The following is a 16,857-nucleotide window of genomic DNA, read 5'->3' as shown; positions in this document are numbered from 1 at the left end:
TCTTCACATTACGTTCTTCTACATAAAAATAAACTATTTTAAAACTATTCCATTAAAATCACACTGTAAGTTTTTCATAGCTACTTGGCTCTACACCAATAATCAAAAACAGTCTCCTATTGCACAGCAAATTCCCCATATGTTTGCTTTATTTTTCGTAAACATTTAAACATTGATCTATATGATTCATGAAAAAAATGTCTATTTCACCTCCTCAAAATCACTAAAATGTTAATCATCAAGAGCACAGGAAAATTCATGGACATTCCCAACAAAACTAATGACAGTAACTACTACTGTAGTAAGGGAGGCCAAAACATATCAGGTCAATTTAAACTATATTCATAAACCTATTTATAAAACAGAGGACATAATTTGTATAGCTTTTAAATGAAATTAGTCAAAACACTGGGGCAGCAATTATCTTTGATTTCCATTGACTAAGAGTTGTTTCACATGCCATTTCATTTTCATTTTTTTTTAAATTCCAACTCTCATCTCCTCAAACTGCAATGTCAGTTTTCATACAGTAGATCCACCTTTTTAAATAGATACCAGTCACTAAGCTACCATCTCCAACAGCTTCAGGAAACTTTTCAGTTTCTTAAATTAAACTCACCTGCGACTATTGTGCCTTCCTGTGTTCCAAAATAAATATAAATGTGACCAAAGCACTGTTCAATACCCAGATTAGATTAGTGAGGTTTGGGAACCAGTGGGATCTTGTCAGTATAATTGATTGTGACAGCCCTCCCTTCCCCTCCTAGGAGTTGATTCCTGATGGGATCCAAGGAGGCACAGTGCCTTTCTCTAGACAGTGACCCTCCGCCATACCAAAATACCAGGTCCTCTGCCCTGCAGAGTTTCACACTGTCTAGATTTCAGAAACGTGTGGCTTTATTGCACTGGGCCCTGCTGTACAGATAATCCTTATGTGTTTTCAGAATTGTTCGCTCCCCAAGAAGGAGGAAAACATCAGAAAGATGTAAAACTGCTGTTGTCACCTTATCATATTTCTGATTATTAACAAGATCCAATGTTTTGCCTGTACTCTGAATGAATATTTGAAATATTTTTACAACAGAGATACTAAGACAAGTACTGTAATCGGGTTTTAGGTGGACTGAATTTTAGCTTGCACTATGAATATCACATAGTTTACATTTCCATCCCAGAAGCAAACTCCCTTTGCACCTTGAATTGATGGCTAGGTGGAGGAATGGGATTCTCAGAACAAGGAATAAAAGTGTGTTTTTGGATGTGTATTTCAGTAGTACAGAAACCGTTGTATTTTGACAGTTTCTTGAAGAATAAGTTAGGCTTGTTTCTTGTCTGAACTTCTAAACTGATTAAAGTTTAATTTAAATAGTGTAGAGGTTTTAATAACTACTAAGTCCAGCACAAGGTCTGAATGAGCCAGATTTCTCTATATATTGGCTCTGAAATTTTTGACTGTAGTAAATGTTATTAAAAATATAACTAAGAGTACTGTTACAGAGTGCTGTTCCATTCAGGAATATTATTCAGTATTCCCAGGAAGGCGACTTAGTGATGAACAGTGATGAACTTAGCAATGAATGAGACACCAGTCCATCACAGGGCACACTCACACAGACACTCACACCTACAGTAGGGGCAATTTTCCCAGAAGCCAATTAACCTAAAAGGTACAGTACTTTGGACTTTGAAAGGAAACTGGGGCACCTTGAGAGGAAACCCACACAAACATGGGGAGAATATACAAACTTCATTCAGATACAGTAGCACCCCAGATACAGAATTGAACCCAGGGCACCAGCACTGCAAGGCAGCAATGCTAATCACTGCACTAAAATGCCAAATCCTAAATTATTAACTACAAGAATGCATCTGGATATTAGGCTGGGGTGTGCTTTCATATACAGTACATGTTGAAAATAAAATACAAAAAAGACTAAACACAACATTTCAGCTGTATAGTCATCTTTGCAAATCCCACCTCTCTGTTCAACAAGTAAGATCTTGTTGTTAAAGTAGTGGTCTTGTTGTGGCCTAAACGGAAGAGGACTATCTTGTCTTTTTCACTACCACATATGTATTGTTCTCTACAATATATTTATTGTTCAGGTTGTTATTTTTTATTACTGTATGTACTGTTTTGTAATGTACCATCTACATTGCATGGTGTTGTCTGTTGGACTGTGTCATCTGCTGTACTGTGCATGTCCTGAGAGATCAGTGCACATAATAGTGCCAATGTACTGTACATATAGCAATAAACTCACTACTCTCCAGAAATGTGATGGGATGAGCTTGACTGGGATTGAAAAAGAACAGTTATTCCTATGCACTTAAGGCTGGTTAAAACTGAATAGATAAAAGTATATAGTAATCCTGCACAGTACTAAGGTTATACTGTATCAAGCAATACCTTACATAGTTCAGGTGGGTAGCTGCGTCAGCATGCGTAGGCTGCAAAGGAACAAGTAATAGGTTTATTCCATGCTGAAAAAAAGAAGAAAGAGAACACAACGTTTCGGCCGTGGAGCCTTCTTCAGGTGTGAGAGAGACAGGGCAGTAGGCAAAGGTAAAGTAGCGGGAGAACAAAGGTTGGGAGGGAGGAGGAGTGAGAGGCGGGAGCAGGGGACAGAAAGAGAGGCCAATCAAGAGGTGTGAAGTCAGAATGGGTGCAGAGAGGTGTGAAATGAAACTTCCAATGAATGGAGAAAATTTAAAAGAACAGTAATCTGTCGTTAAGGGAAGGGAGAATGTGTGATCCTAGCTGCAGAATAATTTTAGTTTCGGTGGTCTTTCTGATGTATGAGTTCGGAAAACCGTCTTTGAGAACACAGACGGAGAGATTAGAGTGGTCGTGGCCGTCAGAGGTGAAATGAGAAACAATGGGTTTGGAGAGATCTTTAATCTTCACAGCCCTGACGTGTTCTCTGAAGCGGTCTCCGAGTCTCCTTCCTGTTTCCCCAATGTAGATGGCTGGGCATTTACTGCAAGAGATACAGTAAATAAGGTTGCTCCAGCAACCAGCATCCAGCATCTACATTGGGGAAACTTTTTTTCTTTTTTTGTATTTTATTTTTTCAGCATGGAATAAACCTATTACTAATACCTTACATATGTGAAACAGATAAATATTCATGGAAATACATATACTGCATTGTTTAAGATGTTTCTGTTGAGGATTAAATAATGTTGTTTGAACTGTATTTTTAAGTACATTGTTTACAGTACATACTTTTTTTGAATAAAGTATGACCAGAGATTTTATGCACACCCAAGACCCAAATGCCTCGCACCATTCCCAGAGCACACAAACTCTATAAAATAAATAAAGCTTGAATGTATTGATGTATTTTAGGGCTCCTAGAGATTGTTCTTGCAGTGATACCCTAATATACTGTACAATATTGCCTATTCAAGTAGGTGTGCAGAGCACTCTCATTTGTCCTTGAGACTCTTGTATAAACACTGACAAGAATGCCTGATGCTAAAGAGATGGATCTTTTCAGCCTAAAGTTTCCCAGGAAGAAATGTAGAGAAATAACTCCTTTATATACAGTCAAATATAAGTAAGAGACAGGCATGAACCAAAACACTCTATTGATATGTGCTTCTAAAAGCTGATGTTGCTGAAGCTTTACAAAGTATATTTTCTTGCAGGGTAGTGTAAGAGGACCCGGGGAAGGGTCATTTATAACCGGTATTTCCGGAACGAAACACTGAAGATACTCGATATAGACCTGGGCAAGATGGCCACCCAGGATAACCAGCTGACCCGCTATGAGGAAAATCCTACACAGCGAAACAGGGAGACACAGCTGAACGACATTAGGAAACAGGATATAAATGTCCCAGAAGCCGATAAGGTGAAAGCGTTTTGGAGGAAGGAGAGGTTTAGGAGTGTACTGAAAGGAATTAAAGAATAACAGACTATTGGATACGGTTTTGACAAAGATTACGGATTACGGCTTGGATACGGCGTAGAGTAGTGTGGACATACGGATTTAGGACTTTGGATCGTTTAAGGATACTGACAACGGATTGCGGATCGGATTTGGAAAGACGTACCAACGAAGAACAAAGAAGACCAGTGTGGTGTGAGTTAGATCTCTTTTACCCCTGTTTTCTCCAGGCGACACCACAGTAGCTAAAAAATCTTTTAAAATATTTGAGGAGTAAAAACCTACTATCCCTCGAGCCAAACATTTTAATATGTCATACAGGAAGGCTACAGGAGCAAAAAAGAACAAATATGTGCAGCCATGTCACCCTGCAACTTTCAATTGGCAACCCACTGAAGCTAAGCGGGTGTGAGCCTGGTCAGTACCTGGATGGGAGACCTCCTGGGAAGAACTAAGGTTGCTGCTGGAAGAGGTGTTAGTGAGGCCAGCAGGGGGCACTCACACTTCCGTTCATGTGGGTCCTAATGCCCCACTATAGTGACGGCGACACTATACTGTAAACAAGCGCCGTCTTTCAGATGTGATGTAAAACCGAGGTCCTGACTCTCTGTGGCCATTAAAAATCCCAGGGTGTTTCTCGAAAAGAGTAGGGGTGTATCCCTGGCATCCTGGCCAAATTCCCCATGCCTCCTAATAATCCCCCTCTGTGAATTGGCTACATTACTTTGTTCTCTCCTCCCCCCCCGCCCCCAACGGCAGGCGGAGCAATGCACCGGTTGAAGTAATCTCGGTCGCATTTAATGGCAATTAATGCTATTATGAGAGAAACTAAAAGATGTTTAATTATCTCTTATTGAAATACACGCACATAACACAACATGGGCTACCCTGTATGACTGCTGATTAGGTAATTTCCTCTGATAAAATAACCAATATATGCCTTTTATGAAATACTAAGTAGGCATTTGTTAGACATTTACTAGCTTTCAACAAATTGTTTTTAGTGTTTATTAGTGTTATCCGTGTTGACATTATCTGGTATTTTGTAAAAATAAAATACATTCTTTCTTCTACTGCTGGTAATGCACTTGCCAATTCATGTTAAAAATACCAGCATAAATTGCATGTATAATTAAAAAATGAGATTGAACTGTTGCCAGTTTCAGCCTATTATATCAGTATGTTTTTCAGAAATTAAAGGAAGCCATAATTCCATCCATCCATTTTCTAATATAGGGTCGAGGGGGAGATGGATCCTTTCCCAGCAAGCAATGGGAGCAGGGCGGGATGGAAGTAATAATTGATTTCTTTAATTTTGAACGTGCACTTTTTAGATTTCTAAGCTTCATGTCTTAATAGATGTTTTTCAAGCACTATTACTCAGAAAGATTTTATTTTACCTTAAAAACATGAATTAATTCATTTAATCTTATTATTTCAATTAAAAATGGTTCATATACATTGTATGTCTTGCATATGAAAATAGTTACAGATGTCTGTTTTTTTGCCTTTAATGGTACCCCAAATACATGTTAATAATATTCTATCCTATTTCTACAGCACTGCACAATTTCATAACACTCTTCAAGCCTTTTTTCAGACTATTCTAAGCCTGACACTACTGCTCTGATCCATGTCTTTAGCTAGTAGACATGTCCAACTCACTCACAGCATCCATGAATGAGTACTTCCAAGCTCTCTAGTTCTCCAGACAAGCAGATACTTGATAATGTCCTTCATGCCTGATGCTATATGTTGATGAGTGATGCAGTGGAAGAACTTACTGGAAGGTGGAAGTGTCTCACTGTTTTTGCCGATGTTGCTACTTCAGTCACTGTGGTCTCCCTGCTGCTATAGATGAACCCACAGGTGTGGTGACAGTTAATCCTTGTTGTTGTGCCTGCTGCAAAGCTGTCTTTTCACACTCCTTGTCCATAGAACTATATAATTTCATAGACAGCTAAATACTTTCCTCACTACCACACAGGACACAGGCTGAATAGCTCCAATATTTATTAGCCAACAAATATCAAGAAAAGGTTTGACACAAGACTTTCACCAGTATGAAAAGACAACTTTGAGGAAGCAAGCACATGCACCTTAAGACAACTACAACAAGGCGGAAGTTGCCCTTTAACCCCAAAGCACATGGTGTCTCTAAGCTCATAAAAATCAAGATTTACCCAAAATACATTTTAAAGTAAACATGACCCTTTTCAACAATAGTAAAAACATGCATCAAAAGCATTAACAGAGTTATTTAAATGTAAAGGCCACAAGATGAGGTAAGGTGAGGTAATCAATCATATCATCATCATGGCTATCAGGTGCTATAAATGTAATCATCCCAAAACACCTGTAGCACTTGCAAATCCGAGAAAATGCCTGTAACCCTCTGGTGTATCAGCAGTTTTCAGTCCTGGTCCTGAGGCATCTGTGTGTTTCCTGTTTTTTTTTTGTTCCATTTGAGTCCTTATCCTCCAGGGCTAAATGCTAATCACCGGAGCTGATCAATGCAGGTGATTGATCATTATGTCTGTGTGGTATCTTTATTTTTCTGAATGCAGTTCTTGGATTCAAACATGCTCTGACTAAGGTACAGTTTTTCCAACAACTTCAGCATCTGAAACTCTATGTAGTCTCTTCTCAACTTGATAACTAAGGATATCAGTTCCCAACTTATTATGATAAATAAATCTTTTTAATTGGTAATCAGTTTATTTTGAAAAGACATACTATAGGTGGACATGATAAGAGCCTGGGAAAGGCTGAAAAAGTCCTATGAAATTGTGCAATGCTACTAGAGTCAGTGTTGTTATTTTTTCTTTTCTCTGAAGTTAAATCAATTACAATTCAGCTCACGCACAAGTGGGATTTGAGGAATAGACACAGGATTGATAGCAATTACGAACTTCATAATACAATACATAACAGTACAGGTCTAGGTCATATCTTGCTGCATCCCTACACATATTTGCTGTTCTATTTGTCTGGTCTAAACAAAGGTCTCCAAGACTAATTGTAACCATTTTGCGTGGAAATATCTTGGAGAAGTTCAGTGTCATGGTATTCTATCTTATGTTTTTTTTAAACAATTCCAGTAAATCTTTATTCTCACTGTATAGTTGGAGGCATCCCTATTACAATAAGAATGGAAATATTATTACATACCTCCAAACAATCAACCAAATAACTACTGTTCAGATGTTGTCAAGGAAAGGGATTTGGATTTTCATAGAAATATTATGATAATGTGAAAGCAGTACAGGGAACAAAATGGATTCAATTGATTAGTTACGACAAATGAAATTCAGATATTTAATTATTTCAGGTCTATTTCAGCTGTCTTATTTTCACCGCAGTACAATTTCAATTTAATCTTCATCTGGAGCCACTGCAAGCATGCGAGAAGAAGCATGGCTATAAACTAAGGGTTATTTAGGTCAGATTGCAGAGAGACTGGGATAAGATTACATGCCAGAGAAATGAGTTATAATAAAATATCCCATGATATATTAATTAAAAAAGAAAAAAAATCAAAATTAAATTTGTCAGTATAAATCATGCTTGGTGGAAATACAGATAAGAAAGGCAGCTACAGGATAAGACATTAATTAAACTCAGATGTTGTTTGAGGCCTTAGCAATTTTACCTCTTTAATTAATGACTGTAGTTACAGCTGTCTGGGTTCTGAATTGTTAATTTATTAAAGTCCAGTCTTATGTGTTCATGTGGAAACTGGAACACTTGGAGAAAACTCACATGAACACAAGGAGAAAATGTAAACTGTTTGCAGATAGCACCCAGGGAATTTAACCCAGGGCCCCATCACTGTAAAGCAGCATTGCTAACCTCTGTGATTCTTATTTATTGAAATTCTCATTTATCCCATTTATTGAAATCTGTTCTGTACAGTTTATATAGGTAACTGCCAAAAAAAGGAACCACCAACATAAAGTGTTTTAACAGGGAGCTTGGCCACCACAAGCACCAGAATAGCACTTTAATGCACCCTGGCATAAATTCTACAAGTGTCTAGAACTCTATTGGAGGGGTGCGACACCGTTCTTTCATAAGAAATTCCATTAATTGATGTTTTGTTGATGATGATGGAAAATGCTGTCTCAGTTGCTAATCCAGTATCTCCAAAAAGTTTTCAAGTCGGTTGAGATCTGGTGAGTTGGACTGGCGTCTGGTTTACATTGTTTTCATGCTCTCAAACTATTCAGTGACCACTTACTGTACTGTATGTCCTGTGGATTGTGACATTGTCATTCTGGAAGACTTCTCTCCCATCAGGATCTTCACCATAGGATGAAGGTGATCTCTCAGAATTACTTTGTGTTTATTGGCATTTAAGGGTGTCTCAGTGGACGTAAGCCATGTCAGAAAATGCATCCTCACCATAACAGAGCCGCCAGAACCCTTCACCATGGGAAACATACATTCAAGCCTGGTGGCTTCTTCTGGTCGCAATCACTCAAAGATGAACTCAACTGCTTGTTAAGAACTGAGTGAAGGATGATATAGTCATCTGATTATGACTTTTTTCCCCACTGCTCAGTAGACCACCGCCTGTATTCTTTGTACCATTTTACTCTTTAAAAAGTGCATTTTCACATGTAATAAGAGGTTATACACTGCAACCCAGCCATAGTATCCTACTCTGTGTTGTTGACAGGCTGTACTTGATGAAACTGCCTGCTCACGCCTAAGATTGAAATTTGCAGTCAACTCATTCAGAGCAGCTCATCTGTTTTGCCTTGCATCACGAACCAAAGCACGGACATCATAGTCGAGGAGTATAAGCTTTTGTCCACAGTTGCCCCTAGTTAATGATGTCTGTCTCTCCGACTTCCATGCCAGCATTACTTTAGCCGCCGTTTCTCATGCTACATCAGCAAGTTGAGCTATCTTTGTCACTGAAGCTCCTGTCAAACATACAGTATACAGATAATCACCCCTCTCTCAAAGTCACTTCCTCTAGCCTTGGTAGCCAACATAATGGGCAACTGAGCCTGCCCTCAACATGGTGGGATGTTAATTGCAATAACCTACAGTAAATACAATGACTCGGGAACCAGTCTGGAAGCATCTGCATTCAATGTACTTTGTGTCCTTTGTTAACTCAAGTGTTTCCTTTATTTTGGCAGCTACCTGTATATCTCAGGCTTCAGCTGCCCTGTAAAGCTGCATTTGCAGAGCTGAGGCTGATGAAAATCAGATCTTCTTACTAATTCCAGTGGAGGTGTATAGCCAACTTCTTAACTATGGATTAACAAAATGATTGTGGGAAAAGCCTGTGCTGTGCTGAAAGGTCCAGCTTGTGTTTGCCCTTCTCATATCGGCCTCAAACAGTTCCTACATATTCAGTTTTGCACATCATTAGAACAGTCAATTAAAAAAAGACAATGAAAATGTACTAGTAAAAATCTTTGTTTGACTAAAGATTATATTTGTTTTTTTGCTTTGACTATAGTAAATGTGTGGAGATAAGATTCATTTTGCTTTTCTAATGCTTATTGTAAAACCACACACAATAAAACCCATTGTGATGAACATTCAGTATTTCAATCCTTAACTGAATAGAAAAGAAAGCAAAACAAAGCTAATATTTAATAATTCCTCCACATTACCCTGGTTTGTGCTGTATTTCAGTGGTATATGATGTAGGTTACCTCATATTTGTGTAAGCACTTGGGAATCCCCTGAAATTACAATTTTAAAGAGAATTAAAAACATTGATTATTTCAAAAAAATAATAAGTAACTACTAATTATTTAAGTAATTATACATTTAAGTAATTATAAATATGAACTATTGACATCTGTCAAAAATCTTTTGTTGAAGAGAAGTGAAAAATTTCAAGTGAATATTCTCTGCAGCTGATATATTTTGTTTTGAAAATAAAATGTATTGCCTTTGTTAAACAGCACACTTAAATTGTTATTTGTAAATTTGTCATTTGCATAACAGAAGCAATACAAAGGTGACTTACATGACAGCCAGGCAATCTTTGAAAATTCATTGAAAAAATAAAAGCATTTTTGTTATGGAATTTTTCAGAGGTCATTTTATAGTATCAAATTTTACCTTATGGTTTCCTAAAATGGCAAAGCAACAATAGATAGATCTATTAAAAATGAATTAATATTATGATAATAATCATCATTATTATTCATTAGACAGGACCTTTAAGGAATATTATAGTTTCCACGGCTAGTTATGTCTAATTTAACAAAATGATCTTTGTATTTTTTAATATGTATTCTTCTAAATTATTAAAAATAATTAAAAAAAATATTTTTGACAAAATCTCTTCTTCAGCTGTTTAGAAAAGATTGTGACAATCATTATCATGGTCGTAATTATCTGTAGTATCACAACACCATGCACATTTGCTTTTAGGACAGTTTTACTGCACTTTGCTTGCATTTATTTCTAAATAGCTGAAGCAAGATTTGTTTCTGAAACTGTTCATAAATACATTTATGCACAAAATATAAAGAGTCAAATCTTGAGTCTAAGAAACCAGAACCTAAGGATGCATATGTTTTTTATTTTATTGATTTCTGAAGTCTGGCAAGTATTGTAATACAATCAACTCCTACAATGTTCCTTTTATTGTTGAAGATGTTCTGTGTTTTTGGTTGGGCTTGTTACTTAGATGTATTATAATGTTCATACTCAATAATTCAAAACACAAAGATGAAGCTAGCCCCTTTGTTTTTAAAAAAAGGATTTATGCCTAAGGCATAGTTTTGAGGTTAGAAAACAATCTGTACAGTAGTTCATTTTACCATACTTGCAACAGTTTCAAATCCACTGAGCTTTTAATAGTAGCAGTGAATACAAAGTAGTCAGATTAAATGCAATCTTTCTTTACAGTAAAATCACTATTTTAATTCTTGTTGTCAGTCTCTCCTTCATGGTAGTCCTAAACCCGACTTCTATGCTGCAAGATAGCTTAACCATTTTAGAAATTTGCTCTTCACAAGGGGGAACAGTATATCCATTCTCTTCCAATCCGTGTGTCAATTCCAAAACCAGAGTTAGTTGCATGTAAATCAAATTTTACTTCATAATTGTTTATTATAAAGTAGATGGTCATAACCAACTCCTATCCTTCAATTCTTAAATGAATTTTAAATATTTATTACAGCTTAAGGTGACTAAGAAGTGTCTCTTGGATTTTAAACACTGTGACACTTACACTGTAGCTGAGTAAACACTTCTAGCATCAAATCTTATTTTGTGGTGAAAGTTTGATGGGGTCTGGAAGCAGTACAAAAAACACAATATAGGATCATATTAAGAGCACAGAAACAAAAGGAAGAGGAAAACAAGGAACAAGAAAGAAAGAAAGAAGAGACAAGAGTCTGGAAGAGTTGGGACCTTCGCCAGGTGAGAGCCCCAACTTCATGATCATCCAAACGAAACCTGACTGGAGCTAAGTATTTTAACCTTGCTAGAGAGAGCTTGGATCTGTGTTATTAGGGAATTTGGGTTTCCTGGGTAAAAGATATTGTACCTCAGTTAGAAATGTCTTTCCTGCTCGTGGGTGATTTTCTAGAATAGGGAGATAGGCTCTCATTTATTTTGTGGCATCTGGGGTGCAGAGAAAGAGATTTAACCGCAGGTTGTATCACATTTATTTTGAAAGGTAGTACATCTTTTATTTTGCTTCTGTAGGCGTTAAGAGTTTCATACTTAGTAGAAGTCTGTTTTTTTTTCTGGGTGATTAGAATGTTGGGCCTCTGAAATGCCTTGTTTGTAAATACTGTACAGTACATGGAGTAACGTGTCTTGTAATAAATATTTGTTTAACCAAGAGTGCCTGGATTATTACTCCTCTCAACAAAGCTGTGCCAGAGAACAAATAATTCACATGCCGCCAATTATACCAACCTCTTACTGTAGTTACAGTATATTCTGGTGAGATCACTTAAAAGTTGGGGGTGATAAATAATTATTTCACTTATTGACTAAACCACTCAGTCAAATCCTGATTTTCACCATTTTCATAACCCCCGTTTCATACCATGTTTATTGTTGTATATTGGAGTATACTAATTATACCAATATGGAATTCATGCGGCTGGCCTAGCCTGCCAGCTTAGTGGTCTTGAGAGCTATTCTGTTTGCAGAGCACCAGGTAAGGTTACGAGGTTGTTTGGACTGTCCTCTGTAACTACTGTATCTAGAATATCTAGAATGTATCTAGAATGTATCTAGAGCCAGAAGATGGGAAATTATCCCCAGCCACATATACTGAACCTCTTCCCTTGAAGGGCAATTAGGCAGAGAACTCTTAAAGACAAGATTAGTATATCAGGATAATTTATTCATAAGAATGGAAGTAAATTTAGAAGCATTTTTTTTTAATTTTAGGGAATAATTTCCTTTTATTACCTACCAGGCAGAGCATGAGTTCTCTGAGATCTGGTTAGAGAAACACCTCTCATAACCTGGTATTAATTCTAGTGATCAGCTCACCTTGTGGGTGGTCTTTTGTTACATTAAATTCCTAAGCCACTGTTTAGTTTGTAGTCATTGTTTTTTTTACACCCCTGTTCCAAATGTATGTAATGTAGGGTACAGGTGTGTCACAGATATCAAGATGGTGTGTTTTTTTCAGAATATTGTGTTGGAATCATCCATATTCCTATTAAAATAAAAGATAAATATTAATCAGATGATATAATGTTTCCTTACATTTATGTTTACTCTATAACATATTTGACAATCCATGTTTCCTACACTGTCTTTATTTTGGCCTCAAATCCACCTCCTCACAAATTAAATGTCCTCTTCTTTTTCTTTGTTTATAATTTTGTCTTTTTTAAGAGTAAGTATTTAGCAATGTAATAAAGTGCCACAAAAATGTAAAAAAAAAAACAGTGATATTTCTCAGTAGTTGTTAAACTATATAATATTTTTATGCACTTGTTTAAAACTATTACCAGAAGAAAACATTTTTTTTTTAAATAACCACATCATGAAACCAATTGCTTTGATGTTATATAATATTTTTTAATGGAGAAATATATCAGACATATCTTGCTGTTTTTTATAACATATTTTGTATCTTGCTTGAATGCAAAAACAAAAGAAAAAAAAACAGGTGCAGGTTTCCTTTTCTTTAAAATAATCAGTTACTTCTCAGTGAAAAATGTGTGTTTTTTTGCTATTGGAAGTAAATATACTGCATAATAAATACATCATTCCAGCACTGTTCCATTCCTTCTCAATAAATGGGAGTAGATAACAACATTAGGCACACCAATATCAACATGTAATTTAATTTGAAGTCAAATTTGTTCTCTCTTTGATAGCTATATTTTTCTGCTTTGCAATGCAAATAGAACAGCGGGATGGCTAACCTAAATCATGCACAGAAATTGACTAAACATATTTTTATATACGCCCCTTAAACCTACAGGAACTGAATCACCTATGGGAAAGATGGGGGTAGGTTAAGAGAATAGGATAAATAGAGTAATACTGTACCTTGCATTTACTGTATATAGCACTCTTCATGAAGTAAAAGCACTGAAGTGTAGCAGCTACTGTACCTGTAGCTACTGCTGCCCCACTAAACAACAGAAGTAGAAATGAGAAACTGCTTCACCAGCTGAATGAAGGGGAAAAATAAGGCAGACTATATTGCAGAAGATTTTCCACAGTGGAATTTAATCAATACATTAGGGTTATCAACCCTGCTCTACATACTCTTTTGTGATCTTCACAAAATACACTAATACAAATATTTCAATCTAATTTATTATTTTACTTTGCATTGGAAATGTATAGCTTATCTATTAATTTTAGAGAAACAACATTCAGGCTCAAATATTGTTGGACATAATTTTTTGCCATGCTAAATATAAATCCTTATACAGTATACGTATGTTTCTTTCGAACATTGTAGTGACTTGGTTTTAATAAACTACAGCTAATTTTAAGTCATTAACATTATTGAGCTCCAGATGACCTGGTACTGTATATGAACAATATACAATATGTTAGTAAGTTCATTTGGTATGTTATCACATTATAATCATATTTTATTACATAGGCCCATGTATCAGTTGCTAATACAAATTATAAATGTACATATAAATTCTTAATGCAGATTATAATTGTAAATTATTTACAGAACATATAGTTACAAATAGAGGTATAGGGGAAACCAAAATAGGGAACTACAGAAAATACAAAGCAGAATAAACAATAATTAAAATAAATAATCCTAACCCCAAAGGCTAAGGATATGGCAAGAACATATCTGGGCAGTTGTTATATTTAGAGGCAAATGAGATCTTTGTTTTCTGGCAATGCTTTGGAGAAAAAGTAATACACGAGGCACACTGGGTTAAACAAACATTTATTAACAATGACAATACACCAACTAAACATACAACATACAAGTTATGCTATTTTCAGTAAATTCTTCCTTATAAGAACCTCATCCTGAGCACCCAGAAAAATCCCAGAATATTACCAAGCATTCAAACTCTTATGTAACACATACAAAGTTGAAAATAAGAGATAAAACTGCCTTCTAAGCCAAACAGAATACAACCGGTGGGTAAATTCCCTCTGTAAATTCAGAAGCTACAAAATGAAGGGGAACCTATCTCACTATTCTAAAAATGCACTCACTAATCTGGCGAGACAGTTTTTAACTGGGCGATTCTTCAGACAGGAAATCAGAGCTCAAGGTCTCTTAACAAGGTTCAAATACTTTTCTCAAATCTGGTCTTTCTGGATGAACAGGACAAGAGCTGTCTCTTCCTATATCCTTCTGTCACTTTTTCCTCTCTGTTTTATGCTGTCATGCTAGACTGTTGATTGACACTTAATCATTTACCTGGAACTTAATTAACTAAGGTATACTTTATGACTGCTTTGAGGATGCTGATGCTTTGATCACTGAATCTTGCACCCCTACTTCTCACCAAACATACTGCAGCCTTGCTTTGAAGCTCCTGAGAAATGGAAATGTTGACACTAGCAAGGTATTTCCCATTGTACTGTACATAGATTCTTCAAGACATTTAAATAGTTGTAACAACATCATTTCTTATTTCTTTCACCTTGGAGGAGCAATTTTGAAAAGTTATTCCGAACACATACACTTACTGTAGTTTGAAACTTGGTGTTAATCAAAGGAAGAAGGCACATATACTGTATACAGCAGGATATATATTTTATACTTTATATTAAGAAAAACAAGTTCAAGTAACTTTTGTATAGTCTGGATTTCTTTGGAGCATTTACTAGTTTATTTTAAATTTGAAGTTCATGAGACTTGTCTTTTTGATACAGGCAAATTAAAACACAATATAACTGCAAAAGTTTGATTAAAATATAATGTTTACATTTCTCAAAATCAAGTCAATGCCAAGAGTTATTTTCTGGAGACAAAACTATAAAAAGGACATCACATGATTAAGACAATTTCCAAAAACTAATGTTGCAAACATAAAATCACCAAAACATCTCTACTGATACAAAAGAAGCTTAAGGTTTGAGAAACAATTAGTCAACAATGTATCTTCTATATGGTTTTGTAATAGTGTACTTTCACTGTTATCATGTTTTCCCAGGCAAAGTGAAATCTTCTCTTTTAATGAGCACTCTCTCTTAAATGAATGGCCCATTGTAATTTAATTCTGAATGTTAATGCCAGTCTCTCTTTTTGTTGTTTTAATATTCATAATGTTTAAATGACATTTTAAAGTAATACAAAGTTATGAGGGAGTGTCTTGGAAATGTTCTCTTAACCTGTTTTTTTCCATAAAAAACTACTCTCAGGGGATTATGAATTAATATCTTTTGTACAATGCTTTTAAAAAATACCCTCTGATAGTCTATCTTAATAATTTAATTAAATCTGTGCATTACTTTCATTCTACTTAACTGCTCTTACAGTATATCTTTTTTATTATATTCAATATTGATAAAACCTTAATACCTGTACCTAGCAAAGGTATTCAGACACTTCCAATTTTGTGAAAATGCAAAATGATGCATACACATTTTTTAAACTTAAATATTTTATTTAAAATCTGAATGGTCAAAATGAAGATTTCTATGGGTAGGATAATTTACAGTAAATGACAGTAGAAACTCAATAGATTTTGTTTGTATGTAAGCATTAAAAACATGTGAATTCAATATACAATATGTCTAAAGCTGCAATGTGAACAATTGCAGTCTTGTTGGGTTAGTCTCTACCAAAAATGCACAGAAAATGCACCTGATGCAATTTCTGACATTTGTTCTTGGCTGATTAGCTTATGTTCTCTCAAGCTGATGGGAATTGTAATTGCATACTTCCTAGCAGATTTTAAGTTTTTTAAATATTTTGATTTGGCCATTCTAGATCATTAATTTTTTCATTCTTAAGCCACTCAATATGTTTTGGGATTTGATCCGACTGACTCGGTTTTGGGATACAATTACTGCGCGATGCACAGCGATATCCAGCCCCAGAGAGTTTCCGAAAAAGAAAATTCAGATAGGAGCAAGAACCACTCGTTCTGAACCTAACGTGGGTCCCAAAATCCAGCTCTAAGCTTAGAAATTGTCTAAGTAGTGTGTGAATTCTCTGAACTTCCCTGGGCATTTGATTTTTACATGATACCCAAATCAAAAAGAATGAGTGGGAAACAATCAAGACCATTGATGAAATCACTTGAAGGTGAATGAGACTGAATAATGCATGGTTTCAACTTTTAATTCGACCGACAATATTTTGCGATACAATTACCGAGCGATGAACTATGGCATCCAGGCACCAGAGAGTTTCTGAAAAAAAAATGTAAGATAGGAACAAAAACTACTCGTCCTAAACCTAACTTCGGCCCCAAAATGCAGCACAAAGCTTAGAAATTGTCTATGTGCTTAGAATTCTATCGCTAACCCTACCTGGGGTGTCAACTGAGCATTTCGC

The sequence above is a fragment of the Lepisosteus oculatus genome, chromosome 2 (genome assembly GCF_040954835.1).
Source record: "Lepisosteus oculatus isolate fLepOcu1 chromosome 2, fLepOcu1.hap2, whole genome shotgun sequence".
Taxonomy (NCBI): Eukaryota; Metazoa; Chordata; class Actinopteri; order Semionotiformes; family Lepisosteidae; genus Lepisosteus; species Lepisosteus oculatus.
This window is presented reverse-complemented; position numbering follows the sequence as displayed.